We start from the raw sequence: 18366 nt of genomic DNA, 5'->3' as shown, positions 1-18366 counted from the left end.
TTTCTGCCCGACAATTTTCCTCGTTAACAAAATCTTGTGTGTTGTGGCACTAATTTTTCCGCATTATAATTATTGTTATAGTTACAATCAAGTAATTTTACTTGTATGTTAATCCACTTGGTAATCGATCACATATATAATATTCATTTCTGAACTTAGAGTACTATTTACCAAGTTACATATTGTTGAAGTAATTCTTTGGCCATTATTGTTTTGGTAGAATTACAAAAGGTGTATCTATGTTGGTTGATACCGAAAGATCATGTGTACTTGGTATCCTCGTTATTTCAATACAAAATTTATTTAGCCTCACATTAATCTGCATCTAGTGCTTGAGTCAGGAAGCGTATAACTCCATTCTATGCACCTGTACAATCAAGAGGTATCAGTTCATACCTCCTTTACCATTTGTTTTTTAGAAGCAACATCAAAAGTTTAATTTCAGATATGGTGTCGTTGCATGGCATCATCAAATATTCAGGACTAGTTGGTAAACCTATTACGCCCCATGGAATTATTCCCTCTGCTTGAGTTTCACCGATCACTATAAAAAGAATTTTTTGTTCTTACATGCTCAACCTCATTAACTTGCAAATCCCCATATAAGATCATAATACGCATTTTTCCAAAAATATGCCAAAGAGTATTTTTATTTTCAGAAGGGTTGGGAATTGATTTTAACCACTAGACGTATCAACAACAATCTATCTAAAATATCTTAGAGATATCGATTATAATACAAAGAAAGTGTTACATTCCCTCAATTCAATTCTTACATAAAAACAAACAATATTAATTTTACAAATATATCTAAACATTTGATCACTAATGGAAACATAACCGCTCACAAACAGTTTCACAATAAAATGATGGATTCTAGGAAGAATTTTAAGCTTCCAAAAGTGTTTCAATTAATGAATTTTGAGTATCACTGTTACTACATTTCTCACACTTCCATCTAAATTACATTATAAGCAGCCTTAACAGTAAACTTTTCATTGCAGCTAGATAATCATGCATCTAAGTTTCTCTGTACCTCTGAAAGGAATTATGATATATAGGATATCCCTACAAGCATGTACACATCTACAAAAAAAAAAAAAAAAAAAAAAAAAAAAAAAAAAAAAAAAAAAAACAAAAAATAAAATCTAGCATCCATACCCATATATTCATCATAGAGATGTATGTCCTGTTGCGCCTCAGATGTGGGCACACCCAGACAGGAGATGTCCTAGTTAAAATGAAAGGCAACAAAAAGAGATAAATACAATCAAATTAAAAAGAGATTTTCTCAGTTAATGTTATGTGCAAGAGCACATTATAATATATAAATATTATAAGAAGAAGTAGTTTAAAAAATAATAACAAAACTCGATAATATATTTATCTTATCTTAATTTGGGTATTTACTATGCACATCAATACTAGCTAAATTGTCAAAATATTTCTCATGGGTAAAAAAAAAATGTATCACGTGTTAACAACATGACGTCTCATGAAATAAATTCTACTTTTTTTGTATATGAATATTTTCAAATGCATATCTTTTTACATATGATCTCAAAGGATTTCCAGTTTGAAGATGGATTTAAGATAAATCCGTTGAATGCCCAAAACATCCCTCATGGTGGAAAGCTTGATTACTCCAGTTTATGAAAATAATGCATGTGTATCTCAGTCGGCAGAGCGCAAGGCTTTTAACTTTGTAGTTGTGGGTTTGATCCCACGATGGGCATATTTTTTCTTTTTACTTGTGCTTGTTTTTTCAACTTAGAACTTGTTATAGAAATTTGCCTAATTAGAAAAGTTTATGCTTGCTAACAAGATTAAAGAAACTCTCAATCGTGTAACAGACTTGAAAGAAAAGGATTTTTTTTTTAAACTAACCAATCCACATACGGTTCAACAAAGTTAAACTAAAAGAGAAAGAACCACGGTTTACATATTCCAAACATATGCAAACTTAACAACAAGGTTCTAAGTTTCTCACTCACGCTATTATTGTATATATTGTATGTCATGTGTCCAAGTATGCCCACATCTGAGGATAACTAGCACGTATTTTTATTTCTTTGGAAGTGCTAACACACTTTGCAAGCCAACATGATGTTCTTCCTCTTCGCAGTGCAGGCATGAATCATCCTCAGCTATTCTAATATGTGGAGTTGGGGGGAAGTGGTCCTCTTCCACATCATTCTCATCGCCTTATATTCCTCATCATTATCATCTTCATCGTCATTCTCTTCTTCATTGTTTTCATTGTTTCCCTCTCTACCAATACCATCATGCCTTCCTCCACTATTACCATCCTGCACGCCTCCACCATTAATATCCTGCCCTCCTCCCCCATTAACATCATTGCTTTCAGGGTTTGGACTCTCGTATCCATTCTTACCATCTGGTTGTTGTTAAGCGATCTCTGCTGGTAGATAACCATTATCTCCTTCTTTACCAATGAATCAGGTTAGTATTTTATCTTATTTTACATTGATTCTTCTTTGATTTTGTTTTTCTGGTTTTTTCCTTTTGATGGTTATTTGATCATTTTGATTGATTTTTTATCTTTCTGATTGATTTCATCACTTTTTCTTCAAAGTTTCAATTGTTTATTGGTATCTTCCGATTTGATTTTATTTTATGTTAAATGATTTGAAATAAGTTTGATTCATTTTTGTTTATTTTTGATTTTTGTATTATGTTGGTTTTATGATTATACATATTCGATTGAGATCTAATTTGTTTTTATGATTTTTGTTTTTAGGTGAATTAGTGCAAGGGTACACCATATATCTAGAATTTTTTAAAGCATAGAAATATCCAATGAGGCGAAGGATTATGAACAACCACCGATATGCGTCTAACTGATTACAAAGGTAAGTTTCCACTTCTTTTTATTCATCTGAGTAATATCCATATTGCAATTTATGTTCTTGAAAGAAATCTTAAGCATATGATCTTGACTAGAACTCATGTATAGATACCTACTTTGTTTGTATCAATGTTTGATTTTGTTATTTTTTTGTAGATGTGTACATGATTGTACACTGAGGATATATGGGTTGTTTTGTTTGAATCGATGCTCTATTTGGTAGATGTGTACATATTTGTACACTGAAATTCTTTGCATGGGTTGTTTTTTTTGAATAAATGCTATATTTTGTTATTTTTTCTATAGATGCGTACATACTTATACACTACTATATATGCTATGTGATGAATGCATGGCCTTTTTTGTAGGTTTGGATGCTAGATTTGTTAGTTTTTTTTGGAGATCTGTACATGTTTCTACACTGAAATGCTCTGTGATGAATATATGGCCTGTCATGTGGATACATATGCTAGATTTTGTTAGGTTTTTATAGAGGTGTACATATTTGTGCACTGGTATGCTCTGTGATGAATGGATGGCTTGTCCTGTAGATATGGATGCTAGAATTTATTAGGTTTCCGTTACATATTTGTTCACTAGTATAATCTTTAATGATTTTTTCTAAGTTTATTTTTTGATTTTAAGATTTTTGAAATCATGTTTTGGGCCGATGTACATAATTATATACATGTTAATTACTAATGTGCAGATAGTTGTACACATGTTAATTATCAACGTGCACATAGTGGTAAACATACTAATAATATGTACATAGTTGTACACCTGTTAATTATTAATTTTCACATAGTTGTCCACATGCTGATCATGGACAACATATCACTTGGTCGCAGTTAATGAAGTACTGTTTGACATGGATATGACACACATATGATTACCTTTTTGATTTCTATTTATAGATGGTAGATATCACTAGGTTAAGTTTCTTTATCTTTAAGTTTAGTGTCATTTTTGTTTGGTTTCCATTAGAAAATTCGGTTGAGACAAATTAATTAGCATTCAACTGAATTTCACACACAAAAAAAGTAAAAACTTCGTAATCGAACTCAAAACCTTATTTTGAGTATAATTAACAAATGGGGATACCTTAATGATGGGGATAGCTTGGGTGAGTTTTTTATTTTTTTTGCTGGTATCGGTACGGTCTAAAACAAATGGGGATAGCTATTGGGTGGACTGGAATTGAGTAAATTTGGTTATATATCAGCAAAAACAATGGATTTGGGGGCATTTCTGCATGTGAATTGAAATTGATCTTCATTGATGTTCTTGAGATAGTGTGTAACTGGGGTTTCTTTGGTTGATACAGTTGAAGTCGGCGATGATATTTTCTGGTACTCGAATGGGTTCGGCCTGAAAATATCTCGATTTGTGGTGGTGTCTTGAAACATGTTAGAGATTAGGGGTTGCTATCCATGAATGAAAACTGAAGTTGGGGTTTGGTGTGAATCTGATTTTAGGTGGAGGCACTATTGCCTTCGATTTTATATGGGATTTGAGATGTAATAGATGATTGAGGTCAGGGACGGACCCAAGAAGTTCTAATTTTTTTTCTCAGCCTGGGCTAATAGCCTTGGCCCAATATAACATTTCAATTTTTAGGTAGTTGGGCTGTGACGACTACCTGGGCTAAAGCCCGGATTAGCCCAGCTGTGGGTCCGTCAGTGATTGAGGTGAAATGTTGGTTGTATAGAAATGAAAGTATTGGCATAATTTAGCTGAATTCGTATGTGGGGTTTGGCTAGAGTGGTTGTGCTTATCAGGTGGATGGATTGAGGTTCGGTTAGGTTGGATGTAAACTGGAGTTGAAGGTGTTGTAGCCAGTGGTTAAACGGACAGGAAATACAGATCGGTGGAGTCAGGATTTAAGAAGAAGTGGATTTGGAAACAAGAGCCAAGAGGTAGTAATGGACCAGATGGATTGGGCCTGGAAATTGTGCTAGGTTGTAATTGGACTCCTACGCAACATCATTTATATTTACGAATAAAAACTCAACAGAAAATTTGAGGGGAGGGGGAGCCGGTAGCTAGTGTCGAGAGTAATAGTTTCACGATTTTCTTTTATTTAGTTTTTCTTTAGTTTTTTTCTCGTTTCATTGGGACAATAGATGAAGCCAAATTTCATCATTGTGGTAATTCGATGTAATCCTTTTATGATTTTTTGCATTAATTCTAATTACATTATGATTTTTCTTAATTATTTGTGATCTTATTTGATGGTGCATGCTTAGTCTTAAGTACTTTTGATGCGCCATATTTATAATTTACATCTAATGTTTCAAAAATCAACCTTGGCAAAGAATCAAAGTCAATATTTTCTTATTGTGTGAGTTGTAATTGTCTAGAAATAATAGTTGAACTACATGAATATGAAAATTGGTATAATCCTGAATCCCAATATTTTCTTATTGTTTGTGCTTTTACTGTTTCCGCATCTTAAGTTATTAATTATAAAAGCTTTATCCGTACTCGTATACTTGAAGCCATTGGATTCGGAAGATTGGTAGCGTACTTGGTGCCCTTATCTTTTCAAAGGGGAACACATCTGTTCCATTCACTAGTAAACAACTGCCTGATAGAAACTCATTTTCTGTATAATTTTGTTTTTTGACGAATGTTCAGTTTTCGTAAATATATGTTTGAGGAAACGATTTTTGACATGAATTGAGTATCCCTATTCATATTTTCATTTTCTTATCTATTTTTATTCTTAATATTTTTCTTTTTAACTATTTTAATTTCTAAAATTCTGTTTCTCCTTATTATACCTACATTTCTTTTTCTTAATATTTTTAACCCATAACTTACAACCAACCAAATAAAACATGAATGAATTATTATTTTCTGACTGAAACTCTAATAAGCAACCCTCTCATAGTGGGGTTCTTTCTATTGGCTCTTGGCTTCGCTATACCGCCAAGCAAAATGGCCAACCATAATGCATAATGCTTGGCCTAAGACCGGAAGCCATCGCAAAAAGCTAGTGCCCGTATACCAAGCAGCCCAGCATTCTTCTGATTCCCAACTAGCCCCAAACCCCCTCCAACCATCAGTGGGAGTGAGTTCTTCTAGAATCCCCAAATTTCTCTATTCTCGTTCTTCTTCTTCATCATCAACAATGATACGTTCTCTGTGTCGGTCACTGTACCAAGTAAGAATCATCAATGGAGATTGTTCGAATACCCATGCTTTAAATTTTCATCTTATTAGGGATAATTTCATTTCCTCTTCTTCCTCGACCAGTTCTTCCTCAATTCACGACAAGTATCCTTCTTCTTCTTCATCTTCTTCTTCATTTGTAGTGAATTACTTAATCAATTCATGTGGATTATCTGAACATCAAGCTGCTATTGCTTCTAAAAAAATCGATTTCACAACTTCAACAAACCCAGATTCAGTCTTAAACCTACTTGAAAACTACGGCTTTACCAAAAAATACATAACCGAACTCATTACTAATTGCCCTTCATTTCTGTTGTCAGTAATAGCAGTGTATCGATTACAGAAAACTCTCTCAGAGAGACATGATTCTTTACACGTTAAATGAAAAGTTCAGACAGTATTAATACAGGAAGAGAAAGTCAAACTATCACATGTGTGAGAAGTAACAGCACATACACAGCTGTCCTGCACGTGTGACAGTGAGAGGGAATCTTGTGATTCAAACCTTAACCTTCACTGCAATACTCTGTTATCCTACACCACTACAAGATACACTATTAGTCAGATCCTCTGAAAACCCTAAAACCAAAGCTAGATTTCTTCAACTCTATAGGGATCTCTGGACTTGATTTAGCCAAGTTTCTATCTAGTCATACATCTGTCTTTTCATCGGGCTTAGTTAGCTCAATAATCCCTTCCTTCGATGAAATCAAGAAAACTGGTCGTTGTAACAAGAATGTAATCACAGTCATCAAACGCCATTCATGGATTCTTACTCGAAATCATTATGTAAAGAATTTGAAGGTCAACATTGAGCTTCTGAGAAATGAAGGTGTCCCTCACTCCAATGTTTCTAAGTTTCTTATAAACCAACCAAGTGCACTTACGATCAGCAGCACTAAATTTGAGGAGGTTGTACAGGAGGTTAAAGGTAAGGGTTTTGATCCTTACAAAATTGATTTCCTTACTGCTATCCGTGGATTGACAGCCATGAGCAAATCCACCTCGGAAGCCAAGTTGAATGATTACAGGAAATGGGGTTTGTCAGAAGAAGAAATTCAAGATGCATTCAAGAAGAATCCTGCTTGTATGATTTGTTCTGAGAAGAAGATAATGTCAATAATGGAATTCATTGTGAATCAAATGGGTTATCATCCGTCGATGCTGGCCAAATGCCCGTTAATTTTTAATTTTAGCCTGGAGAAGAGGATTGTTCCGAGATGTGTTGTTATTCAGCTTATAGTCTCTCGGGGACTGATTAAGGAACATTAAGTACAGTATTAATAATCTCTGAGAAGTCTTTCTTGGAGAAGTATTTGAGCAAGTACGAGGCAGAAGTTCCAGAACTGTGGAAGGTATACCATAATTCACTCTCTAGTACTTCTTTAGCATCTAATGACATTAAACTGCTATAGAATGTACAACTTATAGTTACTCAGTCGGTGGTTTTTGCTTTTGTGTAGTTTCTGCTTCTCTCTAATGTAATATGTCAGCTGTAGCCTTGCCGTACTTCTGCCAAAATGAAAATTATTTAGCTATAAATCATTGTTTAGTGTGGTGTGTGCTTAACGGGAAGCCATTGTTTAGTGGAATCTTGCATCCTCTCTGTTTCAGCAGTGAGTAGTCCAATGACATTAAATTGCCATTTAATGCACCACTTATAGTTACTCTGTGGTTTTTGCTTTTGCGTAGTTTCTGCTTCTATCTAATGTGATATGTCAGCTGTTGGCTTGCCGTACTTTTGCCAAAATGAAAGTTGATGTAACTTATAGTCACTTGGCCCAAGGAATTTTATGAATCTTTGCTATTTTGGCTCAAGGAAATTTTTTTATTTTTGATCTGAATTCTGAACTGCCTGTACTATCGTAGTGTTGGCATTGCTATTTCACTGGCAGCACATGCATACCTTGATATTAAGGAGTATCAATAAGCAGTTCCATTTAGGTATAAATCATTGTTTAGTGTGGTGTGTGCTTAATGGGAAGTCATTGTTTTGTGGAATCTTGCATCCCTTCTGTTTCAGCAGTGACTAGTCTACAGACATCCTAAATGTCATCATTTCAAGTAAAAGAGGGGCACACCCATCTTTTAAAGTGTGCTAGATAAGATAATCACATGATCTAGTTCAATAGCTCATTTAAAGTCACTTGAATCTAATCAAAATGAATAATCCACTTTTGCAAAAATATGTGATTGCGATTTCACGGTTTTATAGGTAGGGCCTGCTTTTATGGTTTTGCGATTCTGATGTGATGCTTACCCTTTAATATTGCTCGAGTAAACCCTTGTAGGCAGGCTTGTTGGACCTGGCCATTACACAAAATAAATAAATAATGCCAGCTACAGTGGTGTATTGGCTAAGAATGACATATACACCTCCGATGGCATGCCCTAAAGTGTCTCCTATCCTGACTGGGTATTACTGTATTAGCATTTGTGCCCAGCAGTAAAACTTTTTACTTTCTATGGATAGGCAAATTTATTTGAAAATTTTAGGCAGTTACAAAGGATAGAGTCCTATCCGGATGAGTGCACTTGGCCAAAAGGCAAAAACTATTCAGAATGAGAAATGAATATGCTTGTTTTAGAAATTCATTAAAAGCTAGACTTCCTTTCTGTCATGCAACGAAGAGTCGAAGAGCTCTCAAGAATGCCTCTGGTGGTGGACCACGATATCATCCCCAATGAGCTTATCTCCCATTTCGAGCAAATGTACCAGCTGGACCTGTATGTTCGTGCTCCTCTTTTCTTTTTTTACTGCCAACAACCAGATCACTGAAGAGCAAAAGAACCAACTGAACTCTATACCAACCGGAGAGGAGATTAAAGCTACTCTGGATCTCAGTGGGGATCTTTGAAGTCCTGGTCCGGATGGTTACTCAGCTATCATCTTCAAGAAATGCTGGCATCTTGTGGGGAAAGTGGTAATTGATCTCATCAAAGGTTGCTTCATTTCAGGTACTCTCCCTGCTGGTATCAATCACACCAATCTTATTTTAACTCCTAAATGTTAAACTCCTGAAACTGCTGCTGACTGTAGGCCTATAGCCCTATGCAATGACTTGTACAAAATAGTCACTAAGCTTATTGCTAGGAGATTAAGACACTTTATGGATAGCCTCATAGCAAAAAACTAGTCCCCCTTTATCGCAGGCAGACGGATTCTAAATGATACAACACAGCTAAAGAGCTCATTCACTCTATGAGGCAATCTCAATCTGTGTTAGGCTCATTTGTTCTCAAGTTAGACATGAGCAAGGCATTTAATATCGTTGATTGAACTTTCCTGAAGCACAAGTTGATGGGAATAAGCATCAGTGGCTCTCTTTTAAATCTGATAATGAATTGTGTGTATGTTGCCTTTTTCTCCGTGCTTATTAGTGGTTCTCCGATGGGTTATTTTCATGGGGAAGAGAGGTATCAGACAGGGCTGTCCTCTGTCTCCCTATTTACTTATTCCATTATCTCACAGATTATTTTGGCTTACGGAAAAAACGGAAATGGCTAATCTCTATAATGTCTATTACATTAGGGCCGCTACTAGAATCAACAGATATGCTCCTGCAGTTAGCCACCTTATGTTTGCAGACGATCTAATGTTCTTTGGAGTACTTAATGAAAGCACCATCTCCACTCTGCAAGACATCCTCAAAACTTACAGTAGTTGGCCTGTGCAGAAAACTAATTTCTGAAGTCATCCATTCACTTAAGCAAGTGTGTCGGTATGCACCCTGAGGAGAAGTATCTTGGCACTTATATCCTCAAATCAAAGAAAGCTCGTGCCTCTTTTTAAGTTTCTTGAGCAAAAAATGGACACCAAACTGGCTGGTTGGAGAATGGCCTGGAGTCTGGATTTTAATTGGAAGAAGTTCTGGAATTTGAAATCTATGCCTCCAAAAGTGACCTTACTGTCCAAGAGTTTCTGTTGCTGAGTACTTGTTTAAATGAGAATGATAAAGGTCAAGCTTTTGGTTCTCTTGCCTGCATTCTCTGGTGCGCTGGGGGAAGACTAAAAGCAATTTTGTGTTTGAAGAAAAGCCTCCTTACAGAAGACTTGTTAAATAGATGCTCCCACTCTCTTCACCACTTACTGGAATATGCCTCGGGGTATGGAATACTTCACCTCAACGAGAGATTGTTTTTGAGGTTTTAAAATAATTTTATTTATTAGTTTGTCAAAATTAAAAAAAAAAAATAAAACAAAAATGAAACAAAATAAAATTGGTTTCACTGTACTTGCGAACAATCATGTAATTTGAAGATTATTTGGCACGGCGTGCCTTGCGATGCCAATAAAACAGATGGTTGTATTGTACTTGTAGCCCAAGGCCATTTCTGTTGGGCTATGTTCCATTTCGTCATCATCTGAAACCGAGAACCCTATTATTAGGGGGGCAAGTAAAGGGTTTCAAGAGCTGAATAAGGACAAAAAAAAGGATGGTGAAACAGTAATTGTTAAAATCTCTTATCCTATAAATTTTGTGAATGGTCGGTTAATTTGTGCAAATGAGATTTATTAACTAAACTAAATTAGTCATTATGTTAAAGAGAGAGGATGAGGATTCAGTCACATGGCTATATTTATACCATCTCACACTTTGCCTGCGTTTTTCCTGATAAATTCTAAACTTTAATAAATTTGAAGTTGATTTTTCGGGATATGTTCTTCGTACAAAGCTCTATATACCCACCACAAATGAGCACGTTCCAAAATAACAAACTTCACTATCTATCAACCTTAATTCAACCGTTGAAAATTCACTAATTTTTAACGGTTAATTTTCAACACAGTAGATGGTAGTGTTATATATTTCTGAATGTGATCATTTTTAGTAGGAATATAGATCTTTATAACAGGAACATATCCTCAAATATCAGTTTGAAATCCGTCATCGCTTAAATTTTATGAGAAAAAATGTTGGTAAAAGTGTGAGATAGTGTGAATATAGCCATGTGAAGGGATCCTCCCTCTATGTTAAATTAGTGACTTGATTTATAACTAGCGTTATAAAACTCAAAATAAAAAATTGGGACAAAATAATTTTTGCAAACTGAACTTACTGTTAGGAATGTAATCGTAAATACAACAAACAGTTGGTTAAGAAAAAACACATACAGTTGGTAAAATTAACGTAATTTATGATTGGGTTGGAAAAATTGTGAAGAATAACCACTTACGTACGGTTGGGAAAGTTTAAACAAATAAAAATAAATAAAATAAGAGTAAGCCGAATATTCGCTAGACCGCGATGAATGGCCAACCATGACATATGGTCGGATACCTCTACAGGCTAAGAATGAGCAATGAGTAAAGTTAATGCCAAGGGTTATTTGGTTTTTGGTACTTACATTTTGTCCAAAATTAGTGTTTGGTCTAATATTTGTTCAACCTAGTGTTTGGTACTTAAAACTAACGTTGACTTGCGTTGACTTTGTTACATTTAATTTTAATTAAGTTATTATCCAAATATTTAGGCATTTACTATTTTTTCCTTGCACACACACTTTTTACCCACCTTAAAATCAACCTAACCTATCTGTTATCTCATTTTCTTCCACGTTTCATCTCTCTTCCATCTGCCGACCATACTTTCACCATCCCGACCACCACCAGAACCTTGAATCAATCAAACAACAATCATCATAAAAATCAATTTTCAAAAATACGTTCATTCATCAATCAAAACCGACACCTATCTACCACCATTTCAATTTCTTCATGTTGTTGGTGTCGTTTTAATGGTCAAATGATTGAAGCTGCATTTCAGGTAATCGTATTGCAGGTGGTAGTGGCTTAGGGAGATGAATAAGAATATGAATAAATCAAATGTTGATATGGTGATGTTGGAATTGCATGAAGAGCAAGTTCTGGTGATCAAAATGGTGGAGTCTGCAGTTACAATGAGTTGTTGCTGCTAAGGATAGTTTGAGTTGAGCAGATGTTGGTAATACTGAGATCGCTGTGAACAAGAAGGTGGGTGTTTCTCTGATTCAATTGTTGCTGGGATTCCCAGTTCGGAAATTTTCTGTATTCAAGCTTCAACCCCGAACAAAGTACATTTTCTCGTTTATAACTCCATCAATTGCAAATATCGTTATAAAAAGATAGCCATTTGAAAAAGTGGGGTCTAACAACCACACACAATATTTCACTAAGCAATCTGTATGGACTAACTCCAATATAATTTCAAGAGAATCAACTAGACAGTCAGACTCAATCTTAAGAAAACTATATCAAAGAGTTATATCTCAATTTCTCAATTCAATCCACAATCAAACAAATAGGAATTTGCGAGCCCGATTGAACATAAGAAATAACTTGGACGGTATCAAAAACCAATACCCAAGTGTCAATCAATTTAATCAACAACCAAAGGTTGGATGCACAATTGATTGAACTTACGCACAACCTGTGATATTTCTATTATATAACAAAATATAATGCGGAAAAGAAATAACACAGACACCAGAAATTATGTTAACGAGGAAACCGCAAATGCAGAAAAACCCTGGGACCTAGTCCAGATTTGAACACTACACTGTATTAAGCCGCTACAGACACTAGCTTATTCCAAGTTAACTTCGGACTGGAATGTAGTCGAGCCCTAACCAATCTCACACTGATCAAGGTACAGTTGCGCTTCTTATGTCTCTGAATCCCAGCAGGATTCTACGCACTTGATTAGTTAGTTGATCTCACCCACAACTAGCTTATTCCAAGTTAACTTCGGACTGGAATGTAGTCGAGCCCTAACCAATCTCACACTGATCAAGGTACAGTTGCGCTTCTTACGTCTCTGAATCCCAGCAGGATTCTACGCACTTGATTAGTTAGTTGATCTCACCCACAACTAAGAGTTTCTACGACCCAAAGTCGAAGACTTGATAAACAAATCCGTCCCACACATAAAAGTCGATTGAATAAATAAATCTGTCTCCCACAGATAAACCTATGAGTTTTGTTCTGTCTTTTGATAAATCAAGGTGAACATGAACCAATTGATATATCGGACTTATATTCTAGAAGAACAACCTAGAAATATCAATCACCTCACAATAATCTTAATCGTATGGTAGCGAAACAAGATATTATGGAATCACAAACGATGAGATGAAGATGTTTGTGACTAATTTTTATCTTGCCTATCGGAGATTAAATCTCGAGCCAATCTTAGAGAAGATAGTACTCAATCACGATAGAAAACAACAAGATCAGATGACGCAACTACAGAGAAAATAGTTGGTTTGGCTTCACAATCCCAATGAAGTCTTCAAGTCGTTAACATACAGGCTTTCATGAAAAACCTAAAGTTAAAGGAGAATCGACTCTAGTCGCAACTCGTATCACACATGAGGTGTGGGGATTTGGTTTCCTAGTTTCTAAAGTTCTCCTTTATATATTCTTCAAATCAGGGTATGCAATCAACGTTACCTTGGCAACAAAGCATTCAATATTCACTGTTAGATGAAAACCTTATTAGACTCAAGCTAATATCTTTCAACCGTTAGATCGAACTTAGCTTGTTATACACAAATGAAATGTACCTTCATTTAGATATGAGTAACCGTACCTAAACGTGTTCACCTTGTTGGCTCAGCAATAGTTAACTGAAGTTATCCATATGAACACTTTCATATCAACCATATTCACCTTAACGATAACTAGTTCAAATGACTCAAATGAAACTAGTTCTAGAGTTGTTGAGTTGTTTATATTCTCATAGAAGTATACAAGACACAATTGAAGAAAAATCAATTTTGATTCACTCGAATAAAGTCATGAACATTATAGCCACGATTTTAAAAAGATTGCATTCGTTATTATATAAATGTATTAGTTCATGAACAAACCGATTTTAGAATATTATCCACTCAGGTATGCGAACGGGTAAGCATACCTTAGTGGTCGGACTAAGTTTGGGTTCTCCAGTATGCGAACGAGTACGCATACCTATAAACTCAGCAGAAATTCCTAGACCTTAACCTTACGCCAATACGCGTACCGGTATGTGTACAAGGTTCCCGGACTTTCTCAAACCAACCATTACGCATACGGGTATACATATATGCAAGTACGCATACTATTGTTAAATCCAATTGTTCTAAACTCTCATTTCAACCATTGAAACATTCTCGGAAGACGGGAATAGCTGTGTCACACAAACTATTAGCTTCAAAGTAATTTTCAAGTGATCGAATGATCAATACGAAACATTCCCAGTCTACATCAAATGACTGTCTCACACAAATCATGTAAGATATTACCAGGATATTTTCACATAATCATCTATTGACTTTCGTCAAGAATATAAGATGAACTTGTTCAAATCGAAATCTTACCAAAACATATTTCTAGAAATATGTAAGCGAGTTAAACTCAGCTCGAAATATCAAATGTGCATAATTGAAGTTTATATAGCTACACGACTTTTATCTCAATTAGGAGATAGAGTAGATAGACTTTTGAGTGATAGATGAGTTCAAGTATCCACATACCTTTTGTTGATGAATTTCCACAATCTTCCTTAGTAGTTCTTCGTCTTCAATGAATGAACACCGTGAAGTCTAGGCTCAACTACACTTTATATACTAATCTGAGACATATCTATAAGTAGACTAGAAATCAAGACTTATAGTTTTGGCAACTAAACTTGACAAACAAGCTTGAGATAGCAACTCTTGCGAGTTCGACCGAGCAGTGCTCTAATAATCTCCCCCTTTGTCAATTTTATTGACAAAACTATCAATACATATGGATTATAAAATAAATAAACTTTTTAGCTTCTCATCCAAGTGCTTTATCTCCTTGGTTCTTCAACATTACTCGAAATCTTCGTCACTTCTAAATACTGCAGTGATTTTGTACGTGTTCAACTCAGCATCAATGTTGTTGAAGATGCTTAGCTATAACAATGAGAAAACAGTTGCTCTCAATCATTGTTATATAGTGTCATAGTATTATTACACAACATCAAAGTTAAATTGTATCACAACTTTGATAACAATACTATGGTGATAGGTATCACTCCCCCTTAGTCAATACTTCATCTCACATGAAAACCACTCCCCCTTACATAATGATCCGTAAACCATATGTATTTGTATTGTGAACTACACATTAATTCTCCCCCTTTTTGTCAATAAAAATTGGCAAAGGTATGAAAACTAGTGGGATCCTAATGAAATTCTCATGGAGATTCTTCATGACCAAAAGAAACAACATATCAACTTGTTTAGATGCAATCATTTAGTTGAAACTAAATGCATTCATCAAGAAGTTAATAGAGATACAAGAAAACCCCTACAATATTCCATATCCGCACTCCCCATAAATATTTGGCAATTAAGCACAAGTTCAAATAAGAACTCTCCCCTATAAAATGTCATTCCCGAAAGAACACCAAGAGCGACCTTACTTTCACAAGAAAAAAGGATTTCTTTGGACATTAACAAATCACATGAAACATGAATTTGTATCCAAAATGCTCAAATTAACCACAAGAGAACCCATGATTAATCTAATCGGAAATGCTCACATAAGAGAACTTATGGAGCCGCACAGTATTTACACAAAGATGTGGATCAGGAAAAGACCAATACTGCGGAATATTCAAAGATTCATTCTTTTTTTTATCACTATTTGCATTGAGATATGTAATAGACTTAATCTTTGTAAATAAAAGTTCATCTTATCTTCCATCAATATTTGCATAATGACATAATAGGCTTAACTTTTGTTGTCAAAAGTTCATTCAATCCCATAAAAATTTGCAATATATGAAACCATAAAGATTAATACTGGAAAATCATCTTCCAAATAAACTTTAGAATTTAAATAAATAAATCTAAAAACATTGCAAGATGAAAACCGTTGGAGATAGCTATGTGTACTCACAATAATGGCTATTCCAAACCCTAGTTATCCTTCTTAAAACACAAGAATAAATTCTCGTAAAAAGTTTTCTAGACATTGAGGCCTCTAAAAAATTATTTATCGTCCCCGAACTCCTTGTCGTCAGTATCCATTGGAACATAAGGTTCATGAAGAAAGGAGTCAATTGCAACAGACCTTCTAAACTGATGCTGAACCAGGGCCTTCTGAATTTCGAGAGTCTTCAAAACAATAACCTTTATTTTCTGAATCTCCTTTCTTGTTTGAATAAACTCTTCAAGAACACCAGAAAACTTCTGAAGATTTGAAGGAACATCACTTGGTTTCCTCACATTCCTTCTTTTTCTTTTTAAAGTTGGTGGAACAGGAGATTTAACTTTTTCCTTTATGATTGACGGCTTAACAATCATATTAACATCTTTTCCATCAAAAGACATAGTGCTTGGATTCTCCAAATCATACTCAACAAGCAATCTTGTGATAAAAAGAGTTTTTTCAGAGAAGGAAAAGGGAATGTAGGGTAACAGAACCTCTATACACTAAAAGAATTCACGTACGCACAACTCTTAACCCTAATAAAGACAGAAATGTCGATTTTAACCGCCTATTTATTGATTAAACAGGGAAATCCCTTTCAATATCAATTTAGATATGAAAAGATGGACGAACTCCAAACTGGAAAAAATAAAAAAAAAAATAACAAAACTTTACTTTTCCTAAATCCTGGAGAGTGCACACTCTTGTCTCTTTTTGAATCAGGCACATGAGACAAGATGCACAAACAACACAATTAAGTTGTACTGGGGTGACATGATTTGTCCACCAAAACCTTCTTGTAATTCCTAACATCCTTTTTATCAGTCTGTTTAGACTGCATTCTTTTCTCTAGAGGTCGATACTTAACCTTGGAAATTAACTTCTTTGGAGAGGGGATAAGATTACATACCTCAGTCGACTTCTGAACAAATCTAAGTTTGTTTGCTAATCGATTTGCTCTCCGTTGTAGTTTATTGACATATCTTATCTTATGCTTGTAATTGAAACATTTTGAGAGTTCATGACCCTTGAGAATACAATAAGAGCATGTCAATGTAGAGGATGGTTCAGATGCCATGGTTATACAAGATGCTAGCCACATGGTAGAATCTGAAAAATTAGAAGTAAAATATCCAGTAGACAAAGAGAAATCTATTTTATCCTCCAAGTTGGTTGAAGTCTCTCCTGGAAGAATATCGAGGTTGATGTACGTATTGATACAATTATCAAAATCAATATTTTCACAGAGGAGTGAAACACTTGATTTTCATCTTCATTAGAATCATAATGATCAGACATTTCATCAAGAGTTTTAGCAAGACCTTTGTTTCCATTGTACTTTCTACGATTTGGACATTCATTTGCAAAATGACCAAAATCTTTACACTTGAAGCACTGTGGCATATCCTCATCATTAGTATCGTCATTATCCCTGTTATTAGGAGGAACACGATTATGAGGTTTAACCGATGACTTAGGTTTGTCTCTGGTGAACCGTTTACTTCTCTTCAAAAGAAGATCTCTAAATTGTCTTGTAATCAAAGAGACTGACTGGTCAAGATCTTCATCTGATGAATCAGTCTCAGAAGGATCATCTTTAGAGATGCCCGCACTCTTACTTTTATCAAGTAATTTAGTGTTCTTTTGTGCCTTGAAAGCAATATCCTTTCCATATTTAGATATATGCTCATGATCAAAGATCTTTAACTTCTCAACCAAGGTATTTCTGGAAAGAGTCTTGAGGTTATTTCGTTCAGCGATGGCATGCTTTTTATAATCGTATTTGAATGGTAACAATCTGAGAATTTTCATCATAATGTCCTTTTCAGGAATTGTCTTACCCATTGCAAAAGATGCATTAATAATTTCAGAAACTTTGTGATTAAACTCATCAAACGAATATTCATAAGCCATACGAAGGTTTTCCCAATCAGAATTTAGGATTTGAAGCCTAGCTTCATTTTCAGAGGTATTCCCTTCGAATACAGTTTCTAATATATCACAGGCTTCTTTAGACTTAGTGCACGTAGTCACATGGTGCTGAAGATCTGGGGTAATGACATGGATGATAGCATTTAATCCGTCAGAATTTTGCTTTGCAGCAAGAATCTCGGCAACATCATATTTACCAATATCCTTAGGAAACGTTACATCACCTTCTGTAACTTCTGGAGGATCATATCCATCAACTATATATACCCATGATTGAAAATCACGCGCTTGAAAAAAGGCACGGATAACAATTTTCCACCATAAGTAATTTGAGCCATCGAAGATTGGTGGTACGTTTATAGAGATAACACTTATGTCCATAGAGTCAGATCGTTATAAACATAGACTAATGAGGTCTAAAACGTGTTTGCCTGCTCTGATACCAAGTGAAAAACGG

The 18366-nt window shown here is 35.0% G+C and overlaps 1 pseudogene; it reads left to right on the top strand.

Annotated features, from left to right (window-relative positions):
* Positions 1–6005: 6005 nt before the first annotated feature.
* Positions 6006–7464, top strand: LOC113311730 (annotated as a pseudogene).
* Positions 7465–18366: the final 10902 nt, after the last annotated feature.

This window comes from Papaver somniferum, chromosome 9, assembly GCF_003573695.1.
Source record: "Papaver somniferum cultivar HN1 chromosome 9, ASM357369v1, whole genome shotgun sequence".
Classification (NCBI taxonomy): Eukaryota; Viridiplantae; Streptophyta; class Magnoliopsida; order Ranunculales; family Papaveraceae; genus Papaver; species Papaver somniferum.
The sequence above is the reverse complement of the archived record's forward strand: the minus strand, read 5'-3'. Positions and strand labels throughout refer to the sequence as shown.